The sequence below is a fragment of the Triturus cristatus genome, chromosome 1_1, assembly GCF_964204655.1.
Source record: "Triturus cristatus chromosome 1_1, aTriCri1.1, whole genome shotgun sequence".
Classification (NCBI taxonomy): Eukaryota; Metazoa; Chordata; class Amphibia; order Caudata; family Salamandridae; genus Triturus; species Triturus cristatus.
Genome location: NC_140579.1, coordinates 1,017,857,260 through 1,017,881,529, shown reverse-complemented (window position 1 = coordinate 1,017,881,529; position 24,270 = coordinate 1,017,857,260).

The following is a 24,270-nucleotide window of genomic DNA, read 5'->3' as shown; positions in this document are numbered from 1 at the left end:
CACTCACCCCCAGTCAACTGATCTGGGTTTAATTCATCAGCATTCTTTAGCTCACTCCGCCACCCCAGTTCAGACATGGCCATATGCAAATCAGTCTGACCCTGTGCCTCATGGGAACAGTCCAGCCCGAACTTCCAAGCCATGTCTTCCCGGGACCGGAAACAAGCATCCTAGGACCGGTTTCTGGCTAATCAGCTGTCATCAGCCAGGCTACCTTGAATCCAGTGGCAAAGTGAGCAAGGGACCCACCTCTGGGCATACCCTGCCAACTTAGGGCGAACAAGGCAAAACCAAAGGGGATGTTGGACGGAGTGTTGAACATTGCAAGCACTCACTCCCAGTCAACTGACCTGGGTTTAATCCATCATCATTCTTTAGCTCAATTTGCCACCCCAGTTCAGACATGGCCATATGCAAATCAGTCTGACCTTGTGCCTCATGGGAACAGTCCATCCTAAACTGCCAAGCCATATCTTCCCTGGACCGGAAAAAAACAACGTGGGACTGGTTTCTGGTTAATCGGCAATCATCAGCCAGGCTAGCTTGAATTCAGTGGCAAAGTGAGCAAGGGACCCACGTCTGGGCATACCCTGCCAACTTAGGGTGAACAAAGCAAAACCAAAGGGGACGATGGACGGAGTGTTGAACATTGCAAACACTCACCCCCAGTCAACTGATATGAGTTTAATCCATCATCATTCTTTAGCTCACTCTGCCACCCCAGTTCAGACATGGTCATATGTAAATCAGTCTCACCCTGTGCCTCATGGGAACAGTCCAGCACAAACTGCCAAGCCATGTCTTCCCTGGACCGGAAACAAGCAACCGGGGACTGGTTTCTGGCTAATTGGCCATCATCAGCCAGGCTAGCTTGAATTCAGTGGCAAAGTGAGCAAGGGACACATGTCTGGGCATACCCTGCCAACTTAGGGTGAACAAAGCTAAACCAAAGAGGATGATGGACGGAGTGTTGAACATTGCAAACACTCACCCCCAGTCAACTGATATGAGTTTAATCCATCATCATTCTTTAGCTCACTCTGCCACCCCAGTTCAGACATGGTCATATGCAAATCAGTCTCACCCTGTGCCTCATGGGAACAGTCCAGCACAAACTGCCAAGCCATGTCTTCCCTGGACCGGAAACAAGCAACCGGGGACTGGTTTCTGGCTAATTGGCCATCATCAGCCAGGCTAGCTTGAATTCAGTGGCAAAGTGAGCAAGGGACACACGTCTGGGCATACCCTGCCAACTTAGGGTGAACAAAGCAAAACCAAAGAGGATGATGGACGGAGTGTTGAACATTGCAAACACTCACCCCCAGTCAACTGATCTGGGTTTAATGCATCATCATTCTTTAGCTCACTCCGCCACCCCAGTTCAGATATGGCCATATGCAAATCAGTCTGACCGTGTGCCTGATGGGAACAGTCTAGCCCGAACTGCCAAGCCATGTCTTCCCTGGACCAGAATCAAGCTTCCTGGGACTGGTTTCTGGCTAATAGGCCTTCCCCAGCCAGGCTAGCTTGAATCAAGTGGCAAAGTGAGCAAGAGACCCACGTCTGGGCATACCCTGCCAACTTAGGGCGAGCAAGCAAACCAAAGGGGATGGTGGAAGGAGTGTTGAACATTGCAAGCACTCACCCCCAGTCAACTGATATGGGTTTAATGCATCATCATTCTTTAGCTCACTCCGCCACCCCAGTTCAGATATGGCCATATGCAAATCAGTCTGACCGTGTGCCTCATGGGAACAGTCTAGCCCAAACTGCCAAGCAATGTCTTCCCTGGACCGGAAACAAGCATCCTGGGACCGGTTTCTGGCTAATCAGCCGTCATTAGCCAGGCTAGCTTGAATCCAGTGGCAAAGGGAGCAAGGGACCCACATCTAGGCATGCCCTGCCAACCTAGGGCGAGCAAGCAAAACCAAAGGGGATGGTGGAAGGAGTGTTGAACATTGCAAGCACTCACCCCAGTCAACTGATCTGGGTTTAATCCATCATCATTCTTTAGCTCACTCCGCCACCCCAGTTCAGACATGGCCATATGCAAATCAGTCTGACCCTGTGCCTCATGGGAACAGTCCAGCCCGAACTTCCAAGCCATGTCTTCCCGGGACCGGAAACAAGCATCCTAGGACCGGTTTCTGGCTAATCAGCCGTCATCAGCCAGGCTAGCTTGAATCCAGTTGCAAAGTTAGCAAGGGACCCACGTATGGGCATACCCTGCCAACTTAGGACGAACAAAGCAAAACCAAAGGGGATGTTGGACGGAGTGTTGAACATTGCAAGCACTCACCCCCAGTCAACTGACCTGGGTTTAATCCATCATCATTCTTTAGCTCACTTCGCCACCCCAGTTCAGACATGGCCATATGCAAATCAGTCTGACCTTGTGCCTCATGGGAACAGTCCATCCTAAACTGCCAAGCCATGTCTTCCCTGGACCGGAAAAAAACAATGTGGGACTGGTTTCTGGTTAATCGGCAATCATCAGCCAGGCTAGCTTGAATTCAGTGGCAAAGTGAGCAAGGGACCCACGTCTGGACATACCCTGCCAACTTAGGGTGAACAAAGCAAAACCAAAGGGGATGATGGACGGAGTGTTGAACATTGCAAACACTCACCCCCAGTCAACTGATATGAGTTTAATCCATCATCATTCTTTAGCTCACTCTGCCACCCCAGTTCAGACATGGTCATATGCAAATCAGTCTCACCCTGTGACTCATGGGAACAGTCCAGCACAAACTGCCAAGCCATGTCTTCCCTGGACCGGAAACAAGCAACCGGGGACTGGTTTCTGGCTAATTGGCCATCATCAGCCAGGCTAGCTTGAATTCAGTGGCAAAGTGAGCAAGGGACACATGTCTGGGCATACCCTGCCAACTTAGGGTGAACAAAGCAAAACCAAAGAGGATGATGGACGGAGTGTTGAACATTGCAAACACTCACCCCCAGTCAACTGATATGAGTTTAATCCATCATCATTCTTTAGCTCACTCTGCCACCCCAGTTCAGACATGGTCATATGCAAATCAGTCTCACCCTGTGCCTCATGGGAACAGTCCAGCACAAACTGCCAAGCCATGTCTTCCCTGGACCGGAAACAAGCAACCGGGGACTGGTTTCTGGCTAATTGTCCATCATCAGCCAGGCTAGCTTGAATTCAGTGGCAAAGTGAGCAAGGGACACACGTCTGGGCATACCCTGCCAACTTAGGGTGAACAAAGCAAAACCAAAGAGGATGATGGACGGAGTGTTGACATTGCAAACACTCACCCCCAGTCAACTGATATGAGTTTAATCCATCATCATTCTTTAGCTCACTCTGCCATGCCCAGTTCAAACATGGCCATATGCAAATCAGTCTGACCCTTTGCCTCATGGGAACATTCCAGCCCGAACTTCCAAGCCATGTCTTCCCTGGACCAGAAACAAGCATCCTGGGACCGGTTTCTGGCTAATCAGCCGTCATCAGCCAGGCTAGCTTGAATCCAGTTGCAAAGTTAGCAAGGGACCCACGTCTGGGCATACCCTGCCAACTTAGGGCAAAGAAAGCAAAACCAAAGGGGATGATGGACGAAGTGTTGAACAGTGCAAGCACTCACCCCCAGTAAACTGATCTGGGTTTAATGCATCATCATTCTTTAGCTCACTCCGCCACCCCAGTTCAGATATGGCCATATGCAAATCAGTCTGACCGTGTGCCTCATGGGAACAGTCTAGCCCGAACTGCCAAGCCATGTCTTCCCTGGACCAGAAACAAGCTTCCTGGGACTGGTTTCTGGCTAATCGGCCTTCCCCAGCCAGGCTAGCTTGAATCAAGTGGCAAAGTGAGCAAGAGACCCACGTCTGGGCATACCCTGCCAACTTAGGGCGAGCAAGCAAAACCAAAGGGGATGGTGGAAGGAGTGTTGAACATTGCAAGCACTCACCCCCAGTCAACTGATCTGGGTTTAATGCATCATCATTCTTTAGCTCACTCCGCCACCCCAGTTCAGATATGGCCATATGCAAATCAGTCTGACCGTGTGCCTCATGGGAACAGTCTAGCCCAAACTGCCAAGCAATGTCTTCCCTGGACCGGAAACAAGCATCCTGGGACCGGTTTCTGGCTAATCAGCCGTCATTAGCCAGGCTAGCTTGAATCCAGTGGCAAAGGGAGCAAGGGACCCACATCTAGGCATGCCCTGCCAACTTAGGGCGAGCAAGCAAAACCAAAGGGGATGGTGGAAGGAGTGTTGAACATTGCAAGCACTCACCCCAGTCAACTGATCTGGGTTTAATCCATCATCATTCTTTAGCTCACTCCGCCACCCCAGTTCAGACATGGCCATATGCAAATCAGTCTGACCCTGTGCCTCATGGGAACAGTTCAGATCGAACTGCCAAACTATGTCTTCCCTGGACTGGAAACAAGCAACCTGGGACCGGTTTCTGGCTAATCGGCTGTCATCAGCCAGGCTAGCTTGGATCCAGTTGCAAAGTTAATAAGGGACCCACGTCTGGGCATATCCTGCCAACTTAGGGTGAAGAAAGCAAAACCAAAGGGGATGATGGACGAAGTGTTGAACATTGCAAGCACTCACCCCCAGTCAACTGATCTGGGTTAAATGCATCATCATTCTTTAGCTCACTCCGCCACACCAGTTCAGATATGGCCATATGCAAATCAGTCTGACCGTGTGCCTCATGGGAACAGTATCGCCCAAACTGCCAAGCAATGTCTTCCCTGGACCGGAAACAAGCATCCTGGGACCGGTTTCTGACTAATCGGCCTTCACCAGCCAGGCTAGCTTGAATCCAGTGGCAAAGTGAGCAAGAGACCCACGTCTGAGCATACCCTGCCAACTTTGGGCGAACACAGGAAAACCAAAGGGGGTGATGGACGGAGTGTTGAACATTGCAAGCACTCACCCCCAGTCAACTCTTTTGGGTTAATCCATCATCACTATTTAGCTCATTCCGCCACCCCAGTTCAGACATGGCCATATGCAAATTAGTCTGACCCTGTGCCTCATGGGAACACTCCAGCCTGAACTGCCAAGCCATGTCTTCCCTGAACCGGAAACAAGCATATTGGGACCGGTTTTTGGCTCATCAGCCGTCATCAGCCAGGCAAGCTTGAATCCAGTGGCAAAGTGAGCAAGGGACCCACGTCTGGGCATACCCTGACAACTTAGGGCGAACAAGGCAAAACCAAAGGGGATGATGGAAGGAGTGTTGAACATTGCAAGCATTCACCCCCAGTCAACTGATCTGGGTTTCAACCATCATCATTCTTTAGCTCACTCTGCCACCACAGTTCAGACATGGCCATATGCAAATCAGTCTGACCCTGTGCCTCATGGGAACAGTCCAGCCCGAACTGACAAGCCATGTCTTCCCTGGACCGAAACCAAGCATCCTGGGACCGGTTATTGGCTAATCGGCCGCCATCAGCCAGGCTAGCCTGAATCCAGTGGCAAAGTGAGCAAGGGACCAACGTCTGGGCATACCCTGCCAACTTAGGGCGAATAAAGCAAAACCAAAGAGGATGATGGACGGAGTGTTGAACATTGCAAGCACTCACCCCCAGTCAACTGATCTGGGTTTAATCCATCATCATTTTTTAGCTCACTCCACCACGCCCAGTTCAAACATGGCAATATGCAACTCAGTCTGACCCTGTGCCTCATGGGAACATTCCAGCCCGAACTTCTAAGGCATGTCTTCCCTGGACCAGAAACAAGCATCCTGGTACCGGTTTCTGGCTAATCAGCCGTCATCAGCCAGGCTAGCTTGAATCCAGTTGCAAAGTTAGCAAGGGACCCACGTATGGGCATACCCTGCCAACTTAGGACGAACAAAGCAAAACCAAAGGGGATGATGGACGGAGTGTTGAACATTGCAAGCACTCACTCCCAGTCAACTGACCTGGGTTTAATCCATCATCATTCTTTAGCTCAATTCGCCACCCCAGTTCAGACATGGCCATATGCAAATCAGTCTGACCTTGTGCCTCATGGGAACAGTCCATCCTAAACTGCCAAGCCATATCTTCCCTGGACCGGAAAAAAACAACGTGGGACTGGTTTCTGGTTAATCGGCAATCATCAGCCAGGCTAGCTTGAATTCAGTGGCAAAGTGAGCAAGGGACCCACGTCTGGGCATACCCTGCCAACTTAGGGTGAACAAAGCAAAACCAAAGGGGACGATGGACGGAGTGTTGAACATTGCAAACACTCACCCCCAGTCAACTGATATGAGTTTAATCCATCATCATTCTTTAGCTCACTCTGCCACCCCAGTTCAGACATGGTCATATGCAAATCAGTCTCACCCTGTGACTCATGGGAACAGTCCAGCACAAACTGCCAAGCCATGTCTTCCCTGGCCCGGAAACAAGCAACCGGGGACTGGTTTCTGGCTAATTGGCCATCATCAGCCAGGCTAGCTTGAATTCAGTGGCAAAGTGAGCAAGGGACACATGTCTGGGCATACCCTGCCAACTTAGGGTGAACAAAGCAAAACCAAAGAGGATGATGGACGGAGTGTTGAACATTGCAAACACTCACCCCCAGTCAACTGATATGAGTTTAATCCATCATCATTCTTTAGCTCACTCTGCCACCCCAGTTCAGACATGGTCATATGCAAATCAGTCTCACCCTGTGCCTCATGGGAACAGTCCAGCACAAACTGCCAAGCCATGTCTTCCCTGGACCGGAAACAAGCAACCGGGGACTGGTTTCTGGCTAATTGTCCATCATCAGCCAGGCTAGCTTGAATTCAGTGGCAAAGTGAGCAAGGGACACAGGTCTGGGCATACCCTGCCAACTTAGGGTGAACAAAGCAAAACCAAAGAGGATGATGGACGGAGTGTTGACATTGCAAACACTCACCCCCAGTCAACTGATATGAGTTTAATCCATCATCATTCTTTAGCTCACTCTGCCATGCCCAGTTCAAACATGGCCATATGCAAATCAGTCTGACCCTGTGCCTCATGGGAACATTCCAGCCCGAACTTCCAAGCCATGTCTTCCCTGGACCGGAAACAAGCATCCTGGGACCGGTTTCTGGCTAATCAGCCGTCATCAGCCAGGCTAGCTTGAATCCAGTTGCAAAGTTAGCAAGGGACCCACGTCTGGGCATACCCTGCCAACTTAGGGCAAAGAAAGCAAAACCAAAGGGGATGATGGACGAAGTGCTGAACAGTGCAAGCACTCACCCCCAGTAAACTGATCTGGGTTTAATGCATCATCATTCTTTAGCTCACTCCGCCACCCCAGTTCAGATATGGCCATATGCAAATCAGTCTGACCGTGTGCCTCATGGGAACAGTCTAGCCCGAACTGCCAAGCCATGTCTTCCCTGGACCAGAAACAAGCTTCCTGGGACTGGTTTCTGGCTAATCGGCCTTCCCCAGCCAGGCTAGCTTGAATCAAGTGGCAAAGTGAGCAAGAGACCCACGTCTGGGCATACCCTGCCAACTTAGGGCGAGCAAGCAAAACCAAAGGGGATGGTGGAAGGAGTGTTGAACATTGCAAGCACTCACCCCCAGTCAACTGATCTGGGTTTAATGCATCATCATTCTTTAGCTCACTCCGCCACCCCAGTTCAGATATGGCCGTATGCAAATCAGTCTGACCGTGTGCCTCATGGGAACAGTCTAGCCCAAACTGCCAAGCAATGTCTTCCCTGGACCGAAAACAAGCATCCTGGGACCGGTTTCTGGCTAATCAGCCGTCATTAGCCAGGCTAGCTTGAATCCAGTGGCAAAGGGAGCAAGGGACCCACATCTAGGCATGCCCTGCCAACTTAGGGCGAGCAAGCAAAACCAAAGGGGATGGTGGAAGGAGTGTTGAACATTGCAAGCACTCACCCCAGTCAACTGATCTGGGTTTAATCCATCATCATTCTTTAGCTCACTCCGCCACCCCAGTTCAGACATGGCCATATGCAAATCAGTCTGACCCTGTGCCTCATGGGAACAGTTCAGATCGAACTGCCAAACTATGTCTTCCCTGGACTGGAAACAAGCAACCTGGGACCGGTTTCTGGCTAATCGGCTGTCATCAGCCAGGCTAGCTTGGATCCAGTTGCAAAGTTAATAAGGGACCCACGTCTGGGCATATCCTGCCAACTTAGGGTGAAGAAAGCAAAACCAAAGGGGATGATGGACGAAGTGTTGAACATTGCAAGCACTCACCCCCAGTCAACTGATCTGGGTTAAATGCATCATCATTCTTTAGCTCACTCCGCCACACCAGTTCAGATATGGCCATATGCCAATCAGTCTGACCGTGTGCCTCATGGGAACAGTATCGCCCAAACTGCCAAGCAATGTCTTCCCTGGACCGGAAACAAGCATCCTGGGACCGGTTTCTGACTAATCGGCCTTCACCAGCCAGGCTAGCTTGAATCCAGTGGCAAAGTGAGCAAGAGACCCACGTCTGAGCATACCCTGCCAACTTTGGGCGAACACAGGAAAACCAAAGGGGGTGATGGACGGAGTGTTGAACATTGCAAGCACTCACCCCCAGTCAACTGTTTTGGGTTAATCCATCATCACTATTTAGCTCATTCCGCCACCCCAGTTCAGACATGGCCATATGCAAATTAGTCTGACCCTGTGCCTCATGGGAACACTCCAGCCTGAACTGCCAAGCCATGTCTTCCCTGAACCGGAAACAAGCATATTGGGACCGGTTTTTGGCTCATCAGCCGTCATCAGCCAGGCAAGCTTGAATCCAGTGGCAAAGTGAGCAAGGGACCCACGTCTGGGCATACCCTGACAACTTAGGGCGAACAAGGCAAAACCAAAGGGGATGATGGAAGGAGTGTTGAACATTGCAAGCATTCACCCCCAGTCAACTGATCTGGGTTTCAACCATCATCATTCTTTAGCTCACTCTGCCACCACAGTTCAGACATGGCCATATGCAAATCAGTCTGACCCTGTGCCTCATGGGAACAGTCCAGCCCGAACTGACAAGCCATGTCTTCCCTGGACCGAAACCAAGCATCCTGGGACCGGTTATTGGCTAATCGGCCGCCATCAGCCAGGCTAGCCTGAATCCAGTGGCAAAGTGAGCAAGGGACCAACGTCTGGGCATACCCTGCCAACTTAGGGCGAATAAAGCAAAACCAAAGAGGATGATGGACGGAGTGTTGAACATTGCAAGCACTCACCCCCAGTCAACTGATCTGGGTTTAATCCATCATCATTTTTTAGCTCACTCCACCACGCCCAGTTCAAACATGGCAATATGCAACTCAGTCTGACCCTGTGCCTCATGGGAACATTCCAGCCCGAACTTTCTAAGGCATGTCTTCCCTGGACCAGAAACAAGCATCCTGGTACCGGTTTCTGGCTAATCAGCCGTCATCAGCCAGGCTAGCTTGAATCCAGTTGCAAAGTTAGCAAGGGACCCACGTATGGGCATACCCTGCCAACTTAGGACGAACAAAGCAAAACCAAAGGGGATGATGGACGGAGTGTTGAACATTGCAAGCACTCACCCCCAGTCAACTGATCTGGGTTTAATTCATCAGCATTCTTTAGCTCACTCCGCCACCCCAGTTCAGACATGGCCATATGCAAATCAGTCTGACCCTATGCCTCATGGGAACAGTCCAGCCCGAACTTCCAAGCCATGTCTTCCCGGGACCGGAAACAAGCATCCTAGGACCGGTTTCTGGCTAATCAGCTGTCATCAGCCAGGCTACCTTGAATCCAGTGGCAAAGTGAGCAAGGGACCCACCTCTGGGCATACCCTGCCAACTTAGGGCGAACAAGGCAAAACCAAAGGGGATGTTGGACGGAGTGTTGAACATTGCAAGCACTCACTCCCAGTCAACTGACCTGGGTTTAATCCATCATCATTCTTTAGCTCAATTCGCCACCCCAGTTCAGACATGGCCATATGCAAATCAGTCTGACCTTGTGCCTCATGGGAACAGTCCATCCTAAACTGCCAAGCCATATCTTTCCTGGACCGGAAAAAAACAACGTGGGACTGGTTTCTGGTTAATCGGCAATCATCAGCCAGGCTAGCTTGAATTCAGTGGCAAAGTGAGCAAGGGACCCACGTCTGGGCATACCCTGCCAACTTAGGGTGAACAAAGCAAAACCAAAGGGGACGATGGACGGAGTGTTGAACATTGCAAACACTCACCCCCAGTCAACTGATATGAGTTTAATCCATCATCATTCTTTAGCTCACTCTGCCACCCCAGTTCAGACATGGTCATATGTAAATCAGTCTCACCCTGTGCCTCATGGGAACAGTCCAGCACAAACTGCCAAGCCATGTCTTCCCTGGACCGGAAACAAGCAACCGGGGACTGGTTTCTGGCTAATTGGCCATCATCAGCCAGGCTAGCTTGATTTCAGTGGCAAAGTGAGCAAGGGACACATGTCTGGGCATACCCTGCCAACTTAGGGTGAACAAAGCAAAACCAAAGAGGATGATGGACGGAGTGTTGAACATTGCAAACACTCACCCCCAGTCAACTGATATGAGTTTAATCCATCATCATTCTTTAGCTCACTCTGCCACCCCAGTTCAGACATGGTCATATGCAAATCAGTCTCACCCTGTGCCTCATGGGAACAGTCCAGCACAAACTGCCAAGCCATGTCTTCCCTGGACCGGAAACAAGCAACCGGGGACTGGTTTCTGGCTAATTGGCCATCATCAGCCAGGCTAGCTTGAATTCAGTGGCAAAGTGAGCAAGGGACACACGTCTGGGCATACCCTGCCAACTTAGGGTGAACAAAGCAAAACCAAAGAGGATGATGGACGGAGTGTTGAACATTGCAAACACTCACCCCCAGTCAACTGATCTGGGTTTAATGCATCATCATTCTTTAGCTCACTCCGCCACCCCAGTTCAGATATGGCCATATGCAAATCAGTCTGACCATGTGCCTGATGGGAACAGTCTAGCCCGAACTGCCAAGCCATGTCTTCCCTGGACCAGAATCAAGCTTCCTGGGACTGGTTTCTGGCTAATAGGCCTTCCCCAGCCAGGCTAGCTTGAATCAAGTGGCAAAGTGAGCAAGAGACCCACGTCTGGGCATACCCTGCCAACTTAGGGCGAGCAAGCAAAACCAAAGGGGATGGTGGAAGGAGTGTTGAACATTGCAAGCACTCACCCCCAGTCAACTGATATGGGTTTAATGCATCATCATTCTTTAGCTCACTCCGCCACCCCAGTTCAGATATGGCCATATGCAAATCAGTCTGACCGTGTGCCTCATGGGAACAGTCTAGCCCAAACTGCCAAGCAATGTCTTCCCTGGACCGGAAACAAGCATCCTGGGACCGGTTTCTGGCTAATCAGCCGTCATTAGCCAGGCTAGCTTGAATCCAGTGGCAAAGGGAGCAAGGGACCCACATCTAGGCATGCCCTGCCAACCTAGGGCGAGCAAGCAAAACCAAAGGGGATGGTGGAAGGAGTGTTGAACATTGCAAGCACTCACCCCAGTCAACTGATCTGGGTTTAATCCATCATCATTCTTTAGCTCACTCCGCCACCCCAGTTCAGACATGGCCATATGCAAATCAGTCTGACCCTGTGCCTCATGGGAACAGTCCAGATCGAACTGCCAAACTATGTCTTCCCTGGACTGGAAACAAGCAACCTGGGACCGGTTTCTGGCTAATCGGCTATCATCAGCCAGGCTAGCTTGGATCCAGTTGCAAAGTTAATAAGGGACCCACGTCTGGGCATACCCTGCCAACTTAGGGTGAAGAAAGCAAAACCAAAGGGGATGATGGACGAAGTGTTGAACATTGCAAGCACTCACCCCCAGTCAACAGATCTGGGTTTAATGCATCATCATTCTTTAGCTCACTCCGCCACCCCAGTTCAGATATGGCCATATGCAAATCAGTCTGACCGTGTGCCTCATGAGAACAGTATAGCCCAAACTGCCAAGCAATGTCTTCCCTGGACCGGAAACAAGCATCCTGGGACCGGTTTCTGGCTAATCGGCCTTCACCAGCCAGGCTAGCTTGAATCCAGTGGCAAAGTGAGCAAGAGACCCACGTCTGAGCATACCCTGCCAACTTTGGGCGAACACAGGAAAACCAAAGGGGATGATGGACGGAGTGTTGAACATTGCAAGCACTCACCCCCCGTCAACTGTTTTGGGTTAATCCATCATCATTATTTAGCTCATTCTGCCACCCCAGTTCAGACATGGCCATATGCAAATTAGTCTGACCCTGTGCCTCATGGGAACACTCCAGCCTGAACTGCCAAGCCATGTCTTCCCTGAACCGGAAACAAGCATCTTGGGACCGGCTTTTGGCTCATCAGCCGTCATCAGCCAGGCAAGCTTGAATCCAGCGGCAAAGTGAGCAAGGGACCCACGTCTGGGCATACCCTGACAACTTAGGGCGAACAAGGCAAAACCAAAGGGGATGATGGAAGGAGTGTTGAACATTGGAAGCATTCACCCCCAGTCAACTGATCTGGGTTTCATCCATCATCATTCTTTAGCCCACTCTGCCACCCCAGTTCAGACATGGCCATATGCAAATCAGTCTGACCCGGTGCCACATGGGAACAGTCCAGCCCGAACTGACAAGCCATGTCTTCCCTGGACCGAAAACAAGCATCCTGGGACAGGTTTCTGGCTAATCGGCCGCCATCAGCCAGGTTAGCCTGAATCCATTGGCAAAGTGAGCAAGGGACCAACTTCTGGGCATACCCTGCCAACTTAGGGCAAACAAAACAAAACCAAAGAGGATGATGGACGGAGTGTTGAACATTGCAAGCACTCACCCCCAGTCAACTGATCTGGGTTTAGTCCATCATCATTTTTTAGATCACTCTGCCACGCCCAGTTCAAACATGGCCTTATGCAAATCAGTCTGACCCTGTGCCTCATGGCAACATTCCAGCCCGAACTTCCAAGCTATGTCTTCCCTGGACCGGAAACAAGCATCATTGGACTGGTTTCTGGCTAATCAGCCGTCATCAGCCAGGCTAGCTTGAATTCAGTTGCAAAGTTTAGCAAGGGACCCACGTCTGGGCATACCCTGCCAACTTAGAGTGAACAAAGCAAAACCAAAGCGGATAATGGACGGAGTGTTGAACATTGCAAGCACTCACCCCCAGTCAACTGATCTGGGTTTAATCCATCATCATTCTTAAGCTCACTCCCCCACCCCAGTTCAGACATGGTCATATACAAATCAGTCTGACCCTGTGCCTCATGGGAACAATCCAGGCCGAACTGCCAAGCCATGTCTTCCCTGGACTGGAAACAAGCATCCTGGGCCAGTTTCTGGCTAATCAGCGGTCATCAGCCAGGTTAACATGAATCCAGTGGCAATGTGAGAAAGGGACCCACGTCTGGGCATACCATGCCAACTTAGGGCGAACAAAGCAAAACCAAAGGGGATGATGGAAGGAGTGTTGAACATTGCAAGCATTCACCCCCAGTCAACTGATCTGGGTTTCAACCATCATCATTCTTTAGCTCACTCTGCCACCACAGTTCAGACATGGCCATATGCAAATCAGTCTGACCCTGTGCCTCATGGGAACAGTCCAGCCCGAACTGACAAGCCATGTCTTCCCTGGACCGAAACCAAGCATCCTGGGACCGGTTATTGGCTAATCGGCCGCCATCAGCCAGGCTAGCCTGAATCCAGTGGCAAAGTGAGCAAGGGACCAACGTCTGGGCATACCCTGCCAACTTAGGGCAAACAAAGCAAAACCAAAGAGGATGACGGACGGAGTGTTGAACATTGCAAGCACTCACCGCCAGTCAACTGATCTGGGTTTAATCCATTATCATTTTTTAGCTCACTCCACCACGCCCAGTTCAAACATGGCAATATGCAAATCAGTCTGACCCTGTGCCTCATGGGAACATTCCAGCCCGAACTTCTAAGGCATGTCTTCCCTGGACCGGAAACAATCATCCTGGGACCGGTTTCTGGCTAATCAGCCGTCATCAGCCAGGCTAGCTTGAATCCAGTTGCAAAGTTAGCAAGGGACCCACGTATGGGCATACCCTGCCAACTTAGGACGAACAAAGCAAAACCAAAGGCGATGATGGACTGAGTGTTGAACATTGCAAGCACTCACCCCCAGTCAACTGATCTGGGTTTAATTCATCATCAGTCTTTAGCTCACTCTGCCACCCCAGTTCAGACATGGCCATATGCAAATCAGTCTGACCCAGTGCCTCATGGGAACAGTCCAGCCCGAACTTCCAAGCCATGTCTTCCAGGGACCGGAAACTAGCATCCTAGGAACTGTTTCTGGCTAATCAGCCGTCATCAGCCAGGCTACCTTGAATCCAGTGGCAAAGTGAGCAAGGGACCCACGTCTGGGCATACCCTGCCAACTTAGGGCGAACAAGGCAAAACCAAAGGGGATGATGGACGGAGTGTTGAACATTGCAAGCACTCACCCCCAGTCAACTGACCTGGGTTTAATCCATCATCATTCTTTAGCTCACTTCGCCACCCCAGTTCAGACATGGTCATATGCAAATCAGTCTCACCCTGTGCCTCATGGGAACAGTCCAGCACAAACTGCCAAGCCATGTCTTCCCTGGACCGGAAACAAGCAACCTGGGACTGGTTTCTGGCTAATTGGCCATCATCAGCCAGGCTAGCTTGAATTCAGTGGCAAAGTGAGCAAGGGACACACGTCTGGGCATACCCTGCCAACTTAGGGTGAAAAAAGCAAAACCAAAGAGGATGTTGGACGGAGTGTTGAACATTGCAAGCATTCACCCCCAGTCAACTGATCTGGGTTTAATCCATCATCATTTTTTAGCTCACTCCGCCATGCCCAGTTCAAACATGGCCATATGCAAATCAGTCTGACTCTGTGCCTCATGGGAACATTCCAACCCGAACTTCCAAGCCATGTCTTCCCTGGACCGGAAACAAGCATCCTGGGACCGGTTTCTGGCTAATTGGCCTTCACCAGCCAGGCTAGCTTGAATCAAGTGGCAAAGTGAGCAAGAGACCGACGTCTGGGCATACCCTGCCAACTTAGGGCGAGCAAGCAAAACCAAAGGGGATGGTGGAAGGAGTGTTGAACATTGCAAGCACTCACCCCCAGTCAACTGATCTGGGTTTAATGCATCATCATTCTTTAGCTCACTCCGCCACCCCAGTTCAGATATGGCCATATGCAAATCAGTCTGACCGTGTGCCTCATGGGAACAGTCTAGCTCAAACTGCCAAGCAATGTCTTCCCTGGACCGGAAACAAGCATCCTGGGACCGGTTTCTGGCTAATCAGCCGTCATTAACCAGGCTATCTTGAATCCAGTGGCAAAGGGAGCAAGGGACCCACGTCTAGGCATACCCTGCCAACTTAGGGCGAGCAAGCAAAACCAAAGGGGATGGTGGAAGGAGTGTTGAACATTGCAAGCACTCACCCCAGTCAACTGATCTGGGTTTAATCCATCATCATTTTTTAGCTCACTCCGCCACCCCAGTTCAGACATGGCCATATGCAAATCAGTCTGACCCTGTGCCTCATGGGAACAGTCCAGACCGAACTGCCAAACTATGTCTTCCCTGGACTGGAAACAAGCATCCTGGGACAGGTTTCTGGCTAATCGGCCACCATCAGCCAGGTTAGCCTGAATCCAGTGGCAAAGTGAGCACGGGACCAACGTCTGGGCATACCCTGACAACTTAGGGCAAACAAAGCAAAACCAAAGAGGATGATGGATGGAGTGTTGAACATTGCAAGCACTCACGTCCAGTCAACTGATCTGGGTTTAATCCATCATCATTCTTAAGCTCACTCCCCCACCCCAGTTCAGACATGGTCATATACAAATCAGTCTGACCCTGTGCCTCATGGGAACAATCCAGCCCGAACTGCCAAGCCATGTCTTCCCTGGACTGGAAACAAGCATCCTGGGCCAGTTTCTGGCTAATCAACGGTCATCAGCCAGGTTAACATGAATCCAGTGGCAATGTGAGAAAGGGACCCACGTCTGGGCATACCATGCCAACTTAGGGCGAACAAAGCAAAACCAAAGGGGATGATGGAAGGAGTGTTGAACATTGCAAGCATTCACCCCAAGTCAACTGATCTGGGTTTCAACCATCATCATTCTTTAGCTCACTCTGCCACACCAGTTCAGACATGACCATATGCAAATCAGTCTGACCCTGTGCCTCATGGGAACAGTCCAGCCCGAACTGACAAGCCATGTCTACCCTGGACCGAAACCAAGCATCCTGGGACCGGTTATTGGCTAATCGGCCGCCATCAGCCAGGCTAGCCTGAATCCAGTGGCAAAGTGAGCAAGGGACCAACATCTGGGCATACCCTGCCAACTTAGGGCGAACAAAGCAAAACCAAAGAGGATGATGGACGGAGTGTTGAACATTGCAAGCACTCACCTCCAGTCAACTGATCTGGGTTTAATCCATCATCATTTTTTAGCTCACTCCGCCACCCCAGTTCAGACATGGCCATATGCAAATCAGTCTGACCCTGTGCCTCATGGGAACAGTCCAGCCCGAACTTCCAAGCCATGTCTTCCCGGGACCGGAAACAAGCATCCTAGGACCGGTTTCGAGCTAATCAGCCGTCATCAGCCAGGCTAGCTTGAATCCAGTGGCAAAGTGAGCAAGGGACCCACTTCTGGGAATACCCTGCCAAAATAGGGTGAACAAAGCAAAACCAAAGTGGATGATGGACCTAGTGTTGAACATTGCAAGCACTCACCCCCAGTCAACTGATCTGGGTTTAATCCATCATCATTCTTTAGCTCACTCCGAAACCCCAGTTCAGAAATCGCCATATGCAAATCAGTCTGACCCTGTGCCTCATGGGAACAATCCATCCCGAACTGCCAAGCCATGTCTTCCCTGGACCGGAAACAAGCATCCTGGGACCGTTTTCTGGCTAATCAGCCGTCATCAGCCAGGCTAGCTTGAATCCAGTTGCAAAGTTAGCTAGGGACCCACGTCTGGGCATACCCTGCCAACTTAGGGCGAGCAAAGCAAAACCAAAGGGGATGATGGATGGAGTGTTGAACATTGCAAGCACTCACCCCTAGTCAACTGACCTGGGTTTAATCCATCATCATTCTTTAGCTCACTCCGCCACCCCAGTTCAGACATGGCCATATGCAAATCAGTCTGACCCTGTGCCTCATGGGAACAGTCCATCCTAAACTGCCAAGCCATGTCTTCCCTGGACCGGAAACAAGCAACGTGGGACCGGTTTCTGGTTAATCGGCAATCATCAGCCAGGCTAGCTTGAATTCAGTGGCAAAGTGAGCAAGGGACCCACATCTGGGCATACCCTGCCAACTTAGGGCGAGCAAAGCAAAACCAAAGGGGATGATGGATGGAGTGTTGAACATTGCAAGCACTCACCCCCAGTCAACTGATATGAGTTTAATCTATCATCATTCTTTAGCTCACTCTGCCACCCCAGTTCAGACATGGCCATATGCCAATCAGTCTCACCCTGTGCCTCATGGGAACAGTCCAGCCCAAACTGCCAAGCCATGTCTTCCCTGGACCGGAAACAAGCAACCTGGGACCGGTTTCTGGCTAATTGGCCATTATCAGCCAGGCTAGCTTGAATTCAGTGGCAAAGTAAGCAAGGGACCCACGTCTGGGCATACCCTGCCAACTTAGGGCGAACAAAGCAAAACCAAAGAGGATGATGGACGGAGTGTTGAACATTGCAAGCATTCACCCCCAGTCAACTGATCTGGGTTTAATCCATCATCATTTTTTAGCTCACTCCGCCACGCCCAGTTCAAACATGGCCATATGCAAATCAGTCTGACCCTGTGCCTCATGGGAACATTCCAGCCCGAACTTCCAAGCCATGTCTTTCCTGGACCGGAAACAAGCATCCTTTGACCGGTTTCTCTTAATCAGCCGTCATCAGCCAGGCTAGCTTGAATCCAGTTGCAAAGTTAGCAAGGGACCCACGTCTGGGCATACCCTGCCAACTTAGGGCGAACAAAGCAAAACCAAAGGGGATGATGGACGAAGTGTTGAACATTTCAAGCACTCACCCCCACTCAACTAATCTGGGTTAGATCCATCATCATTCTTTAGCTCACTCCCCCACCTCAGTTCATACATGGCCATATGCAAATCAGTCTGAACCTGTGCCTCATGAGAACACTCCAGCCTAAACTGCCAAGCCTTGTCTTCCCTGGACCGGAAACAAGCATCCTGGGACCAGTTTCTGCCTAATCAGCAGTCACCAGCCGGGCTAGCTTGAATCCAGTGGCAAAGTGAGCAAGGGACCCACTTCTGGGAATACCCTGCCAAAACAGGGTGAACAAAGCAAAACCAAAGGGGATGATGGACCTAGTGTTGAACATTGCAAGCACTCACCCCAGTCAACTGATCTGGGTTTAATCCATCATCATTCTTTAGCTCACTCTGCCACCCCAGTTCAGACATGGCCATATGCAAATCAGTCTGACCCTGTGCCTCATGGGAACACTCCAGCCTGAAATGCCAAGCCATGTCTTCACTGGACCGGAAACAAGCATCCTGGGACCGGTTTCTGGCTAATCAGCCGTCATCAGCCAGGCTAGCTTGAATCCAGTGGCAAAGTGAGCAAGGGACCCACGTCTGGGCATAACCTACCAATTTAGGGCGAGCAAAGCAAAACCAAAGGGGATGATGGATGGAGTGTTGAACATTGCAAGCACTCACCCCAGTCAACTGATCTGGGTTTAATCCATCATCATTATTTAGCTCACTCCGCCACTCCAGTTCAGACATGGCCATATGCAAATCAGTCTGACCCTGTGCCTCATGGGAACACCCCAGCCTGAAATGCCAAGCCATGTCTTCCCTGGATTGGAAACAAGCATACTGGGACCGGTTTCTGGCTAATCAGCCGTCATCAGCCAGGCTAGCTTGAATCCAGTGGCAAAGTTATCAAGGGACCCACGTCTAGGCATACCCTGCCAACTTAGGGAGAGCAAGCAAAACTAAAGGGGATGGTGGACGGAGTGTTGAACATTGCAAGCACTCTCCCCAGTCAACTGATCTGTGTTTAATACATCATCATTCTTTAGCTCACTCTGTCACCCCAGTTCAGACATGGCCATATGCACATCAGTCTGACCCTGTGCCTCATGGGAACACTTCAGCCTGAAATGCCAAGCCATGTCTTCCCTGGACTGGAAACAAGCATCCTGGGACCGGTTTCTGGCTAATCAGCCGTCATCAGCCAGGCTAGCTTGAATCCAGTGGCAAAGTTATCAAGGGACCCATGTCTAGGCATACCCTGCCAACTTAGGGAGAGCAAGCATAACCAAAGGGGATGGTGGACGGAGTGTTGAACATTGCAAGCACTCTCCCCAGTCAACTGATCTGTGTTTAATACATCATCATTCTTTAGCTCACTCTGCCACCCCAGTTCAGATATGGCCATATGCAAATCAGTCTGACCCTGTGCCTCATGGGAACATTCCAGCCCGAACTGCCAAGCCATGTCTTACCTGGACCGGAAACAAGCATCCTGGGACCGGTTTCTGGCTAATCAGCCGTCATCAGCCAGGCTAGCTCGAATCCAGTGGCAAAGTGAGGAGGGGACCCACGTCTGGGCACACCCTGCCAACTTAGGGCGAACAAAGCAAAACCAAAGGGGATGATGGGCGAAGTGTTGAACATTTCAAGCACTCACCCCCACTCAACTAATCTGGGTTAGATCCATCATCATTCTTTAGCTCACTCCCCCACCTCAGTTCATACATGGCCATATGCAAATCAGTCTGAACCTGTGCCTCATGAGAACACTCTAGCCTGAACTGCCAAGCCTTGTCGTCCCTGGACCGGAAACAAGCATCCTGGGACTAGTTTCTGGCTAATCAGCAGTCACCAGCCGGGCTAGCTTGAATCCAGTGGCAAAGTGAGCAAGTGACCCACTTCTGGGAATACCCTGCCAAAATGGGGTGAACAAAGCAAAACCAAAGGGGATGATGGACCTAGTGTTGAACATTGCAAGCACTCACCCCAGTCAACTGATCTGGGTTTAATCCATCATCATTCTTTAGCTCACTCTGCCACCCCAGTTCAGACATGGCCATATGCAAATCAGTCTGACCCTGTGCCTCATGGGAACACTCCAGCCTGAAATGCCAAGCCATGTCTTCCCTGGACTGGAAACAAGCATACTGGGACCGGTTTCTGGCTAATCAGCCGTCATCAGCCAGGCTAGCTTGAATCCAGTGGCAAAGTTATCAAGGGACCCACGTCTAGGCATACCCTGCCAACTTAGGGAGAGCAAGCAAAACTAAAGGGGATGGTGGACGGAGTGTTGAACATTGCAAGCACTCTCCCCAGTCAACTGATCTGTGTTTAATACATCATCATTCTTTAGCTCACTCTGCCACCCCAGTTCAGACATGGCCATATGCACATCAGTCTGACCCTGTGCCTCATGGGAACACTTCAGCCTGAAATGCCAAGCCATGTCTTCCCTGGACTGGAAACAAGCATCCTGGGACCGGTTTCTGGCTAATCAGCCGTCATCAGCCAGGCTAGCTTGAATCCAGTGGCAAAGTTATCAAGGGACCCATGTCTAGGCATACCCTGCCAACTTAGGGAGAGCAAGCAAAACCAAAGGGGATGGTGGACGGAGTGTTGAACATTGCAAGCACTCACCCCAGTCAATTGATCTGTGTTTAATCCATCATCATTCTTTAGCTCACTCCGCCACCCCAGTTCAGACATGGCCATATGCAAATCAGTCTGACCCTGTGCCTCATGGGAACAGTCCAGACCAAACTGCCAAACAATGTCTTCCCTGGACTGGAAACAAGCAACCTGGGACCGGTTTCTGGCGAATCGGCTGTCATCAGCCAGGCTAGCTTGAAACCAGTTGCAAAGTTAGCAAGGGACCCACGTCTGGGCATACCCTGCCAACTTAGGGCAAAGAAAGCGAAACCAAAGGGGATGATGGACGAAGTGTTGAACAGTTCAAGCACTCACCCCCACTCAACTAATGTGGGTTAAATCCATCATCATTCTTTAGCTCACTCCCCCACCTCAGTTCATACATGGCCATATGCAAATCAGTCTGAACCTGTGCCTCATGAGAACACTCCAGCCTGAACTGCCAAGCCTTGTCTTCCCTGGACCGGAAACAAGCATCCTGGGACCAGTTTCTGGCTAATCAGCAGTCACCAGCCAGGCTAGCTTGAATCCAGTGGCAAAATGAGCAAGGGACCCACTTGTGGGAATACCCTGCCAAAATAGGGTGAACAAAGCAAAACCAAAGGGGATGATGGACCTAGTGTTGAACATTGCAAGCACTCATCCCAGTCAACTGATCTGGGTTTAATCCATCATCATTCTTTAGCTCACTCCGAAACCCCAGTTCAGAAATCGCCATATGCAAATCAGTCTGACCCTGTGCCTCATGGGAACAATCCAGCCCGAACTGCCAAGCCATGTCTTCCCTGGACCAGAAACAAGCATCCTGGGACCGGTTTCTGGCTAATCAGCTGTCATCAGCCAGGTTAACATGAATCCAGTGGCAAAGTGAGCAAGGGACTCACGTCTGGGCATACCCTGCCAACTTAGGGTGAACAAAGCAAAACCAAAGGGGATGATGGAAGGAGTGTTGAACATTGCAAGCACTCACCCCAAGTCAAATGATCTGGGTTTAGTCCATCATCATTTTTTAGCTCACTCCGCCACTCCCAGTTCAAACATCGCCATATGCAAATCAGTCTGACCCTGTGCCTCATGGTAACATTCCAGCCCAAACTTCCAAGCCATGTCTTCCCTGGACCGGAAACAAGCATCCTGGGACCGGTTTCTGGCTAATCAGCCGTCATCAGCCAGGCTAGCTTGAATCCAGTTGCAAAGTTAGCAAGGGACCCACGTCTGGGCATACCCTGCCAACTTGGGGCGAACAAAGCAAAACCAAAGCGGATAATGGACGGAGTGTTGAACATTGCAAGCACTCACCCCCAGTTAACTGATCTGGGTTTAATCCATCATCATTCTTATGCTCACTCCCTGTTAGGGTCTGCCTTCAGAATCAGGCTGAACCCCATGTGACTCTGTAGATCGTTGTTTCATGATATTGCATTCTGTATGACTCTGTAATATCCTTTTGTGTTTTAAAGCTTTTCTGTTTCATATTGTTGTCTGTATTTTTAAACGACATTCATCAGATCGTTTTTGTTAAGTAATGAGCAGTCAGGCGCTTCTTTAATCATCTTTGTAATTGTGCTCACATGTTTTCTCGAACATTGTTCGTGCCTCGTTTCAAATGAGCATACGCCCTTGAGTCACGTTACTCACAACAGTTAACACGTTTCCAAAGCACCTGCGGCTCGCTGCGCAGAAAACTGTTAACGACACGTGTTTGTCTCCGGCGCGTGTTCTGGCAACCCCACCCTCTTCCAAGCCTATTTAAACCCCATGCGAGCTCAAGGCATTGCTTGCGCTCGTCATTTTCCCCGCTTACCTGGAGTTCTTCATCGTCTTCCGGATCCGTCCAGTGTGTCAAGTCGTCTTCCTGCTTCCGGACGCTTGGATCGGGCTTCCTGTCCCCTTCGGTCCTTCTTCCCCAACAGCAACAAGCGGAGAATCTGTTTCTTCGTTCCGTGGGCAGCTCTTAAAGGAGCCTCGACCTGCAAAAGAATCAAAGCAGAGTGAGTTAGCGATCGCGCTCAGAATCATACAAGAATGCAAGTAAGTTCTGGGCTTTCTTTTTATAAATCGGAAGGAAAAGACATTATACAAAGACAAAGAGAATAACGCTAAGGAATAGAACTTATCTTTTAGTAACTCTTCGCCAGTTTTGGCATCCAGCTCACAGAAAGGAGAACAGCATCTTTTCTTCACAGGACTGAAAGAAAAGAAAAAGGAGAATTTATATTTCAAGGAGAAAGACATTCATGTAATGTAATTTAGACAGGTTTACTTAGTAAGTTTTAGATGGGAAACCATAATAATGTGCAACAGCATATCAGTTAGGTTTTTTAAGGAGTTTGTTATAATGTGACTTTTCTTTTGCAGTTTGTAGTGCGTGTTTTCACAAGAGTAAAACAGTATATAGACCATAACCAGTTCTGGTGGAGAAAAGACCAGAATTAAGAGGTATGATGGTTTGTAGGTGTAATAAGTAGACTAAAGTGGTACTCTATAGCATTGCTTGATCTGTAGGAATAATACTTGCTTTGTATGTTCTTTTTTGGATATTTAGAGTTACATCACCACAGATGACCAAAGAACCACGATAGAATAGAAGACTGGAGTGTTTCTCTCTCTTTATTATTTTGTCCCACTTCCCCCTTCCCTTAAGTTTTTGCGTCTAGTAAACTGTCTTCATATTCAGTTTGCTGGAGGTAAGTTCTTGGGGGCAGCTGAGAAAAATCTTCACGTCTCTCAAGGTGAACTCTCAGTACTTCAGGTGAGTGAAGGTCTGACAGAAGCGCAAGCCTTTACAATAGGGTTCCCCTTGAGAGACATGGATTTGGAAGACGAAGGAATCGATGGTCGAGCAATGGCTCAGGCTTTAGATGAAGATGTAGAAAAGGATAAAACCATCACAAATTTGATGCATAATATGCAATTGGAAATAAATAAGTTAAAGCAAGAAAACTTGGTTTTGCGACAAGAAGTAGTCCGGTATAGGCCTAGAGAGTCATTATGGGATCTTCCTTTTTCCCCTTCTGTCTCGGGGCCTTCTGAGTATGACACGAAAACTAAACCATCCAGGGGTTTTTTAGATTCAGACACCAAAACATCTCCAGTACAAGTCACAGTGTCCGTACCAAATGTAGTTCCACTATCTGCTCCAGAGCGTTTCTTTGGAGATAGTAATAAGTTCAGTGTGTTTATCAGTCAATGCCAATTACATTTTCTCTGTAAGCCCCAGCTATTTCCTACTGATGCAACAAAGGTGGCATTTGTACTTTCTTACTTAGGAGGTACAGCCGCCAATTGGTCTATACCTTATATCGACAGAAATGATCCAATTCTGCATAACTGGCCTCAGTTCAAGGGAACAATGACTAAATTGTTTGCACGACATACATACACTCAGGCTAGTGATAATGAACTACTCAATTTAAAACAAGGCAAACAAGATTTGCTAACCTATGTCACAACTTTTAATAGGCTGTTGACCGAGACTCAGTGGCCAGAAGAAAAGCGCACCTCATTATTCTATAGAGGTTTGCGTGACGAGTTGAAAGATGCATTAGCGCACATCGTAGATCTCCCTAATGATTATTCAGAGTTTGTGGATTTAGTGGTAAAACTAGATC